Consider the following 12,275-nt stretch of genomic DNA (forward strand, 5'->3'; position numbering starts at 1 on the left):
TGTAATGCATGACTACTTAACTGGGGGATTCACCGCAAATACTACTTTGGCTCATTATTGCCGCGACAATGGCCTACTTCTTCACATTCACCGTGCAATGCATGCAGTTATTGATAGACAGAAAAATCATGGTATGCATTTCCGTGTATTAGCTAAAGCATTGCGTATGTCTGGGGGAGATCATATCCACTCCGGTACAGTAGTAGGTAAGTTAGAAGGGGAACGCGAAATGACTTTAGGTTTGTTGATTTATTGCGCGATGATTTTATTGAAAAAGATCGTGCTCGCGGTATCTTTTTCACTCAGGACTGGGTATCCATGCCAGGTGTTAATACCGGTAGCTTCAGGTGGTATTCATGTTTGGCATATGCCAGCTCTGACCGAAATCTTTGGGGACGATTCTGTATTACAATTTGGTGGAGGAACTTTAGGACATCCTTGGGGAAATGCACCTGGTGCAGCAGCTAATCGAGTGGCTTTAGAAGCCTGTGTACAAGCTCGTAACGAAGGGCGCGATCTTGCTCGCGAAGGTAATGAAATTATCCGAGCAGCTTGCAAATGGAGTCCCTGAACTAGCCGCAGCTTGTGAAGTATGGAAGGCGATCAAATTCGAGTTCGAGCCGGTAGATACTATTGATTAACTAGATAAAACTAAAGATAAAGAAGGTATAAATAAAAAAGAACGAAATAAAAAGAGAAAAAAATCAGTTATGAAATGCAGTAATTCTTCTTTATTCTTCTAATTGATTGCAATTAAACTCGGCTCAATCTTTTTTAGAAAAAAAAAAGATGAGCCGAATAAAAATAGATCATGATATGATCATGAGACTTGACAAATCGAGATTCGTCTATTCTATATATCTAGAATATATATATTAAGGTATAATACAATAAAGAAATACAAATAAAATAATAAAATAATAAAATATAGTATTATCAATTGTATGCGCTTCTAGAGAAGTATGTATGCAGGAAGTAAATTCTAACCGCTTTCTTTTGAATCCAATTTCAAATTAGATTAGAAAGATAGAAAGGCCATGAGGATGGGAAAATCAAAATAAAATCTTTTTAATTAGTTCTCCTTTTTTGGAATTTTCTTATTATCCTTTCATTTTTTTTACAGAATATTTTTCAAACTAAAAATAAAAAATACAATACAATAGTCAATATTCCTTATAATAGATATACTTAATTATATCATAAGAATCTTAAGATATTTTTCGACTAGATAGAAATAGTAAATTTGAATTGAGACACCTATTCCATGACGGATTTAAACTTACCTTCTATTTTCGTGCCTTTAGTAGGCTTAGTATTTCCGGCAATTGCAATGACTTCTTTATTTCTTTATGTGCAAAAAAATAAGATTGTCTAGTATTTTTTAGTGTAAGTAATATAATATGGTAGGGTATGTGGCTTTTTCTACACACACTTTCTACACACAAATGAAAAACGGTTATGGATGCGGATATAGGCTACGAGCATAAATGCATGAATATGCAGAGCCAGGTATAGCGAGTTTTATTTTATTTATTTTAATTGAATCAACGAATATTTTTTGAATAGAAAGTCAATGTATCTAACCTATTATTTCACAGGAGTACTAGTTGCTGAAGGCGATTTCAGAATCAAAAAAAGTAAAGTCAAAATTATTTAGCTTATTCTCTCAATTTCAATCGACCGCTGCTGGATTTAGTATATCTAATATGAATTGGCGATCAGAACACATATGGGTAGAACTTCTAAAAGGTTCTCGAAAAAGGGGTAATTTTTTCTGGGCCTGTATTCTTTTTCTAGGTTCACTAGGATTCTTATCGGTTGGGATTTCCAGTTATCTTGGTAAGAATATTATATCTATACTTCCATCTCAAGAAATTCTTTTTTTTCCGCAGGGGGTCGTGATGTCTTTCTACGGAATCGCAGGCCTATTCATTAGCTCCTACTTGTGGTGTACTATTTTGTGGAATGTAGGTAGTGGTTATGACCGATTCGATAGAAAAGAGGGAATAGTGTGCATTTTTCGTTGGGGATTCCCTGGAATAAAACGTCGCGTCTTCCTTCGATTCCTTATGCGGGATATCCAATCAATTAGAATTCAGGTTAAAGAGGGTCTTTATCCTCGTCGTATTCTTTATATGGAAATCCGGGGCCAGGGGATCATTCCCTTGACTCGTACTGATGATCAATTTTTTACTCCACGAGAAATTGAACAAAAAGCTGCCGAATTGGCCTATTTCTTGCGCGTACCAATTGAAGTATTTTGAGGTATCTTTTTTGAACTGAGTTGAATGAAGAAAAGAAGAATTGGAAGAAGAAAAGTTTTCTCAACACGGGGAGGAAGTCCCCTTCTAAATTGGATTTGTTATTGTAAGGGGATTTTTAAGTATTTATCTAAAGGAAGGAACAAACGAGGATAAGAGAAATTTGCCTTTTAATTTTTTTTTATCCAAGTGAGATATATCGCATACTATTCTTCTTTTTTCATCCGAAAGGGCTTTTTTTTATTCTATTTCACTATTTCATTCCATCTAGATCTAAGAAAGAACCCAATGCACTGAAATTCCACTACTAACTAATATACAAAAAAGAAGAATAGATACAGGGTATCAAACCTATATAGTTTTTGCTTCAAAGAAATAGAAATATCATGAAATAGAAATATCATCATATAGAGTCAGGGAATGGAATAGAGTCAGCGAATGAAGCATATTCATTAACAACTCCATTTACGGATCAAAAATGAAAAAAAAGAAAGCATTGCCTTCTTTACTATATCTTGTATTTATCGTACTTTTGCCTTGGGGGGTCTCTTCCTCATTTAACAAATGTCTGGAACTTTGGATTAAGAATTGGTGGAATACCAGGCAATCCGAAACTCTCTTAACTGATATTCAAGAGAAAAGGATTCTAGAAAGATTCATAGAATTAGAAGAACTTTCTCTCTTGGACGAGATGATAAAAGGGAAACTAAAGACACATGTACAAAAAACCTCCTACAGGAATACACAAGGAAATAATACAATGGGTCAAAATAAATAATGAGGATCATCTCCATACCATTTTGCATTTTCTCGACAAATATAATCTGTTTGGCTATTCTAAGTGGTTCTTTTTTTCTGGGTAAAGAGGAACTTGTCATTTTGATTCTTGGGTTCAGGAATTCTTCTATAATTAAATGACTCAATAAAAGCTTTTTTTATTCTTTTAGTTACTGATTTTTTTGTTGGATTTCACTCCACCCGTGGTTGGGAACTAGTAATTCGTTGGGTCTACAACGATTTTGGATGGGCTCCTAACGAGCTTATTTTCACTATTTTTGTTTGTAGTTTTCCAGTAATTCTAGATACATGTTTGAAATTTTGGGTCTTTTTTTGTTTAAATCGTCTATCTCCTTCGCTTGTAGTCATTTATCATTCAATTAGTGAAGCATAAATTCATTTGATCTCCCGATATTAATATTAATCAAATTAGCAAGCATCTTTTTTTAGAAAGAAAGCCCTTTTCCATTTTAGCAAAATTCTTTCTATTTATACCTACTTTAAGGTATTCATCATTGCAGTACAACTGTTGCAGTAGAATGACAACAGATTCGTGTATAGGGAACTAGATTAGCTTAGCTACCTATCTAATTTATTGTAGAAATTCTGGGATCTGCGATTGGACATGGAAAATAGAAATACTTTTTCTTGGGTAAAGGAACAGATAACTCGATCGATTTCTGTAGCGATCATGATATACGTAATAACTCGGACATCTATTTCAAATGCATATCCCATTTTTGCGCAGCAGGGTTATGAAAACCCACGAGAAGCAACTGGACGAATTGTATGTGCCAATTGCCATTTAGCTAGCAAGCCCGTCGATATTGAAGTTCCCCAAGCTGTGCTTCCCGATACTGTATTGAAGCAGTTCTTCGAATTCCTTATGATATGCAATTGAAACAAGTTCTTGCTAATGGAAAAAAGGGAGGGTTGAATGTAGGTGCTGTTCTTATTTTGCCCGAGGGATTCGAATTAGCGCCGCCCGATCGTATTTCCCCTGAGTTAAAAGAAAAGATAGGAAATCTTGCTTTTCAGAGTTATCGTCCCGATAAAAAAACATTCTTGTGATAGGCCCTGTTCCGGTAAGAAATATAGTGAAATTGTCTTTCCCATTCTTTCCCCTGATCCTGCTACGAAGAAAGATGCTCATTTCTTAAATATCCCATATATGTAGGGGGAAACCGAGGAAGAGGACAGATCTATCCTGATGGTAGCAAGAGTAACAATACAGTCTATAATGCTACGTCAACAGGTATAGTAAGAAAAATACTACGTAAAGAAAAGGGGGGGTATGAAATATCATAGTTGATGCATCAGATGGACGCCAAGTGATTGATATTATACCTCCCGGACCAGAACTTCTTGTTTCAGAGGGGGAATCCATCAAGCTTGATCAACCATTAACAAGCAATCCTAATGTGGGAGGTTTTGGTCAGGGGGACGCAGAAATCGTGCTTCAGGATCCATTACGTGTCCAAGGCCTTTTGTTCTTCTTCGCATCCGTTATTTTGGCACAAGTTTTTTTTGGTTCTCAAAAAGAAACAGTTTGAAAAGGTTTCAATTGTACGAAATGAATTTCTAGGTCCCGGGATTTCTTACATCAAGTTGGTAAAAAGCCTCGATTTATTGGCAATTGCTAGAATTATCTATGATCTATTTTGGAAATCCTTTTTTTGTTTAGACTGCTTTTTGTTTATGAGATGTCTGGAATTCCTTATTTATATCCCATGCAAAAGAAGAGAATCCAAGGCAAAGGCGAGAACAATAAAATTAAAATTTCTTCCTTTTCGGAGGGATTGCAGGTCTTCTTAATCGTCTATTCGGCACAAGAAAAAGGCTTTTCTTGTGCCGATTCTTCTTGTATCAAAATAAGAATCCTTTTTCTTCCTAATTCGTCAAAGATTACTATTTCTTCTTTATTCGGGTCTGTCTCTTGGACCTCTTTTTCTTTTGCTTAGGTTTAGCCGAGGTAGTGGACAAACAGAGGGGAAGAAAATATGGCGGGGGAAAAATTTCTTGTGATTGTGAGCAAATTGCTTGGCTTGTTTAATTAAGTTCAACTTCAAATTTACAGAAATTTTGCAAAAAAAAAGTAAACTCTTCCATTGAAGGTTTTTTTTATTTTTAGGCTAGTTGAATAGTTTTGATTAAGGTTTTTATTAGTTTATTACTCGAAACTAAATCAAGGATTTTCAGGATACTTCCTTCGTGGAATAAGATATTGGATCCTCGAGTGATCTCTTTTTCTTGTTGCTTCATAAGAGTGAATCGAATAGATTCAATTCGCGTTATAAGAGTAAAAATTCCGCGGGTCCTTTCCGCTCTAATCAGATAAAGGGGGGTAAGGACCCGCTAAGCTCCTACTTTTTCATGTTTACAATCTGGTCCCTCCGATTACTATAGAGATGAACCCAATCCAGAATATGAACCATAAAAGAAAACACCTACTAAACCAATCACAGCAATACCAGCTACAGTACCTATCAGCCAAAGAGGGAATTCTTCCAGTAGTATCGGCCATTTCCCTACTTTCCTCCACATTTTATCAATTGGTCATGCTAGAGACAAAAACAGTCATGGGTAGTTATAAGGATGGTATCCTTCCAAATGGGATAAGAGAATTCTTATTAGTCTCTTTCTTTCTCTCAATTGAAGAAGTAATTGGAAAAATAAAACAGCAAGTACAAAAATGAGTAATAAACCCCAGTATAGACTGGTACGATTCAATTCAACATTTTGTTCATTCGGGTTTGATTGTGTCATAGTTCTATAGTTGGAATTTGTTTTATCGTTGGATGAACTGCATTGCTGATATTGATCCCAAGAAAAAAAACAGTAGGTACAGCTAGTCCGTGAATAGCCAGCCATCGCACTGTAAAAATAGGATAGGTTCGATCTATGGTCATTGAGGGCCTCCTAAAAGGATCTACTAAATTCATCGAGTTGTTCTAAAGAATCAAAACGGTCGGTTATTAACGGAATTCCTTGTCGGCTTTCCGTGAAATACTCGTTTGGCCTAGGACTTCCAAACACGTCATAAGCTAAACCCGTACTGACAAATAACCAACCCGCAATGAATAGGGAAGGTATAGTAATGCTATGAATAACCCAGTATCGAATACTGGTAATAATATCAGCAAAAGAACGTTCTCCCGTGCTTCCAGACATGCTGAACTCCCAAAATTTTTGTACATTCAAAAAAGGAATTGATTCCGTAAAAGATGGGATCGACCAGTAAATAGAAAATTACTGATATTTCATCCCTTGTGAGATTGTCAATTTTGTACCAAAGGTGTATTTTGAGTATACCGATTAGTATAGCTATCCTTCCTATGGCACAGCAATCTGGTTTTGCCTGGTTCCGAAACATAATTACTTTTTTATTTTTTTTGTCTATAGGTAAGCTATATGTTATTCAAGGCATCAATAGAAAACCCCATTTTTGTAGGTTCTACTTACTTTTCATTGGCTTCGGAATATATAGAGTAATTCGGAATAGCAGCCAAAATCTTGGGAAAATCTAAGTTAATGATCAATAGGTTTGGATAAATAATTTAGGAAGGATATTCTCATACTGACACAATACAAGGACAAGTATATGTGAAATCTATCCTTTCATAATTCGTAATTCATCCTTGTATTGTTTGTTGGATTAGGTCTAACTTTCTTGACCAAACTGCCGAGCGCGGAAACTTTACGAGATGAAATAGGGAAAGACAGAAGATAGAATAGAACTTAAAAGGATAATTGAAGTGACTCGTCTTCGAATCTACTTTGGTTGGAGTTCGAAAAAGGAATAAAAATAAAGTAAATTCAAGGAAGAGCTTTCTTTTTTTTTTTAACAGCCCCTTGGCAGGTCGTGGAATGCTTTTGTTCTCCTCTTATTCCATATGGAATACAATCAGTTAAAATAAGAAGGAATAGGGGGAATATTCGATCGTTCACTCCAAAACGAGGGTCCTATTGAAAAAGAAATTATCCCAAAATAGAAAGAAGTTTTTTTTTCAAATTCAATTGTTTATTTATCTCTTATTCAAAAATTTCCCTGAAAATTGAATGAAAAATGAAATTCAATGGGGTTAGATGATCTAGTTCTTAATATTATTACTTTACTCATTGACAAATTCCACAACAAATCTCTTGATTCGGAATTAGGGACTCATGTATCATCTGATGAATCCACTTTCTTTTACACTTCTGTATCTTACTCTACCTTGTTTTTTAGTATTATCTAAAATAACTGATGAATTCTGAATTTTCCATAACTTAGGTAAATGCTTTACCAACATATGTAGTGTAGTAAAAAAAAATAAATGGAATTTAACTCTTTCATGCTTACTTTAACTAGTTATTTTGGTTTTCTACTGGCTGCTTTAACTATAACCCCAGCTCTATTTATTGGCTTGAACAAGATACGCCTTATTTGAATTGACTGAATAATTATAATTCAGAAAAGAAAATCTTTCTTTGGGATTCCTGGCATTCTACGACTCTTTTCCAGACTAATTAGGAATTCTTTTCTTGGTCATTGAGATTCGTGGATAATTTAGAGTACTATTTAGGGATAGATCGTACCTCTTTTTTTATCCCCTCGAACAAATCGAAATGATTGAAGTTTTTCTATTTGGAATCGTCTTAGGCCTAATTCCTATTACTTTAGCGGGATTATTCGTGACTGCGTATTTGCAATACAGGCGTGGGGATCAGTTGGATCTTTGATTGAGTCATTTTTTTTTGATTGACCTCCTCCAGACCAGAGAGGAGGTCAAATTGAAATTGGAGTTACAATTCAATTTTGTTAAGTTATTTTACTCTGCTTCGACATAAAATAGATGGAATCACGCTCTGTAGGATTTGAACCTACGACATCGGGTTTTGGAGACCCGCGTTCTACCGAACTGAACTAAGAGCGCTTTCATTCATTCAAAAAGAAAATCTTTTTCTATTCCTAATGTATCTCACGTACGTATAGTCTCCACAAATTCAAGTTATACCCACTTTACTTTAATTGATCTCGTCGCTACTGCCTATAAAGAAGAAAGAAGTAATAGGTAGGGATGACAGGATTTGAACCTGTGACATTTTGTACCCAAAACAAACGCGCTACCAAGCTGCGCTACATCCCTTTTCCAAATTAAATTGTTGTACAATGCCATTGTACACAATTCCTGTCTTCTTTTCCACATCATAATTTTTCTTCTTCTTTCTATTTTCTTCTTCTTTCTTTCTCTATCTATATATAGACCCCTCGTGTCATTTCTTCTTTTTGGTCTCATATAATTAAGGAATTATATACATATAAAATCCAATATAATTTCGCCTATAAAAGAAGGATTACTTTTCCTTGCTAATATATAGGAAGAAGGGGTCATCTTTTTCTTTTTTAGGGATAGGAAAATTTCGTCGATATGGTTCATTTTATATATAGCATAACAATCTTGGGCAAGAGTTTATGATCATATATGTATTCCAACAAGGAAGGAGGATTTTCAATGCGGGATATAAAAACATATCTCTCTGTAGCACCCGTGCTAAGTACTCTATGGTTTGGTGCTTTAGCAGGTTTATTGATAGAAATTAATCGTTTATTCCCAGATGCTTTGTCATTCCCTTTTTTTTAATTCTAGTTATTGCTATGGGAGGGATAGATTTCTTCGTGATATGACAAAATTTGATCCTTTTCAATCTTTTTTTAGTATCGGAAGGAAAAAGAAAGAAAAGATGGATTGGGTTGAACCTCAGAGTCATTAAAAATTTTGTAAACCCCATTTTTGAAAATAGAAATTCAATTTAAAGGGGTACCCAAGCTAAATAAGGCCTCAGAAATCAGAGCATAGAAAAGGTGGGGCTGGCTAATTAAATGAAAGGATTTCGAACCAAAATCTTTGCTAATTCGACAAGGATTGTATTCTTTAATTATTTCTCTATTTTTTATTACTTAATTTAAGAATAAAAAAAAATTATTCTAATGAATTTTATTCTTCTTCTTCGGATTCAAAATAGAAGAATAAAAGAATAAGTAGAAGAATTAAGTTAAGTCAATCCAAAAGGAAAAGGAGGTTCATGGCCAAGGGAAAGATGTTAGAATCAGAGTTATTTTGGAATGCATCAGTTGTGTTCGAAAAGGTGCCAATGAGGAATCGACGGGGATTTCTAGATATAGTACTCAAAAGAATCGCCACAATACACCCGGACAATTAGAATTCAAAAATTTTGTCGTTATTGTCGCAAGCATACGACTCATCACGAAATAAAGAAATAGGAACATCGTGTGTTCGATCTTTCCAAACAACAGAAAGAGTAAGAACTTCATATTTAATATATAAAGAAAACATAGTATAGAATACAAAATACAAATCAACTCATCTGATTTCCGGTAGATATTATTTCATATGTATAGAGGGTATTCATATACTATAATATGAATCAAATAAGATATGGATCAAAGAAAAACTACTTCTTCTGGATCCTAAATTAATAAAATAAAGAAGTGAATTTTCAAATTTTCAAATTTTAAATAAGGAATAAATCATGTATACATCTAAACAACCTTTTCTTAAATCTAAGCAACCCTTTAGTAAATCCAAGCAAACTTTTAATAAATCCAAGCAACCCTTTCGTAAATCCAAGCAAACTTTTCGTAAATTCAAGCAACCTTTTCGTAAATCTAAACAACCTTTTCGTAGGCGTCCCCGGATTGGCCCGGGAGATCGAATTGATTATAGAAACATGAGTTTAATTAATAGATTTATTAGTGAAGCAAGGAAAATATTATCGAGACGAATAAATAGATTAACCTTGAAACAACAACGATTAATTACTCTTGCTATAAACAGGCCTCGTATTTTATCTTTCTACCGTTTCGTAACTATGAGAACGAAAAGCAATTTCAAGCCCAGTCAATTTCAATAATTACAGGTTCTAGACCCAGAAAAAATAGACATATTCCTCAATTAACGCAAAAGTACAATTCCAATCGAAACTTAAGAAACAACAACCAAAATTTAAGAAACAACAACCGGAACTTAAGTTCCGATTGTTGATGTTTTATTCGAATTCGAAAGGGCCAGACCTATATATATTATAAAGAAAGTATCCAGCTCGTTGATTCCTACCACTTAATCTTAATTTATTGTATCTTCCCGGAGAGGGAACTCCGGGAATTCATCTTTTATTATTCCAGTATATTACTTTTATTTATACCTTTAATTGATGATCTTTATTTTATTGGAAATCGTGTAAAGATTATTTGGATTTGATACAGCTACTTGTGCAAGCATTTTACGATTAAGAATCAATTTCTTCTTGTACAGGTTGTGTATTAATTTACTATAACTATCGAATACTTTATATACCCGCGTTGCTGCGTTTTATCCGAGTGATCCACAAACGACGAAAATCCCTCTTTTGCCTACCTCTATCTCGATGAGAGGAAACAAAAGCTCTTTTTACCTGTTGGGTAATCATTCGATTAAGTCTTAAATGAGCCCCTCTAAAGTTTGAGGCAAATGAACGCATTTTTGTTCGTCGTCTCCGGGGCTATATATCCTCGCGGAACTCTGGTCATTGAATCAAATTAACCTTAATGAATAACTAATGATTTCTCTTCTTTTAGCCACCCTTTTTCTCATTAATAACAAAACTATTATTCCGATATATAAAATATTAATTCCAATGGCTTTTGCTATAGTAACCTTCCCAACCACGATTTTTTATTCCACTCCGTTCAGTTATTTCTATACGAAATAACAAATTCATTCTAATAATACTAAAAAAAATAGTGGGTTCCATCGTTTCTATGGTTCCCTTTTAAACGGTGAGGCCCTCTCTATACACCGGAGCCCTTTCTTTCATCAAAAGGTATTGCGAACTTGTATAGTCCACATTCTTTGGCTCTACCTATCCATTATAGAGTAAATAGCTCTTTTCACAATAAGAGTTATCCATACAGTGACGGTATTTAATTATGAAAGTTGGCTAAGTAGCTGACCCTGTTAGTCGTTCTTTTAAGATAAGGAGCATAAGCCTTTTTCTTTTTATTACTATTTCCTCCGCTTAATGGATAACCATTTGCTACCAATGGGAGAATTGCTTCTTATTTCCAATTTAGATAATTGGATTTGCACAAAGGAAACCATAAATTCCATATACCATAGAAATCTAGGATAGAGAAGCTATATCCTATTCATTGGTACTAATCATGGATACTTCAATTTTTTTTATATTTGTTTGAAGTCATGATCTGAACGAGTCGCACATACACCCTAGCAACATGTTCCTCGACGCTGAGGGCATCCTTTAAGCGCGGCCGTTTTTCGAGCATTTCGTATTGGCTGTCTTGCGTTTCTAATAAGTTGTTTAACCGTCGGCATGTTGTATGTATATAGAAAAAAATGGATTGGTTTAGATCCATCTTAACCTGATGATTGCTCATCATGAAGTCTTTCTATTTTCTATTAAATCGAGGAAAACACGAATTTAGCTGTGAAATAACTTTACAAGAAATCCGGACACTACCAATCCTTAAACATTTCTGGAAACCACACTGGGATCAGTATCGCAGTGCTTGTCCAATCATTTCATCCCCTACAATATCGACAAGTCCATAACGCTTTGGCTTCGTCTGCTGACATAAAAAACATCCCTTTCCATGTCTTCGGGATACAACCCAAAAAGGCTTGCCTGTTCTTACTGCATAAACCCTTGTGATCATTTCGCGAACTTTGTGTAACTCTTCTACTTCTAGTAAAAATTCTGGTGTCCTTGCCCGATAATAAGCACTAGCAGGTTGGTGAAGCATAATCCTCGCGTGAGGGAATGCTATACGCTTGGTGGGTTCTCCTCCAAGCAGAATGAAGGACGCCATGGAGGCGGCTATTCCGAGGCATATTGTATATATATCTGGTGTCACCGTTTGCATCGTATCAAAAATAGCCATTCCTGAGATTAGCCACCCGCCTGGGGAGTTTTATAAACAAAAAAATATCACTAATTCCATCTTCTATACTCAGATATACCATGAGACCTGTAATATGATTCGTGATCTCGCAACGAATCTCTTGACCTAAAAAAGTGTCCTTTCTCGATACATAACATTGTATAAGTCAACCCAAGTCGCTTCTTCATCTCCAGGAATCCGGTAAGGTACTTTTGGAACACCAAATGGGGCATATTAGATTAATATTATTAAATTTAAGTAAGAAAACCACACTTTTAGATATGGAAAGTAAGAAT

General features: G+C 34.9%; 2 non-coding genes across 2 annotated transcripts; both read right to left on the reverse strand.

Moving 5' to 3' along the window:
- Positions 1–7,880: 7,880 nt before the first annotated feature.
- On the reverse strand, positions 7,881–7,954 carry TRNAW-CCA (transfer RNA tryptophan (anticodon CCA)). The gene has a single exon. It is a non-coding gene; the product is annotated as a tRNA-Trp (tRNA).
- A 139-nt stretch (positions 7,955–8,093) lies between these two features.
- On the reverse strand, positions 8,094–8,167 carry TRNAP-UGG (transfer RNA proline (anticodon UGG)). Its single transcript has one exon. It is a non-coding gene; the product is annotated as a tRNA-Pro (tRNA).
- Between the last annotated feature and the right edge of the window lie 4,108 nt (positions 8,168–12,275).

This window comes from Aegilops tauschii, unplaced genomic scaffold, assembly GCF_002575655.3.
Source record: "Aegilops tauschii subsp. strangulata cultivar AL8/78 unplaced genomic scaffold, Aet v6.0 ptg000447l_obj, whole genome shotgun sequence".
Lineage (NCBI taxonomy): Eukaryota > Viridiplantae > Streptophyta > Magnoliopsida > Poales > Poaceae > Aegilops > Aegilops tauschii.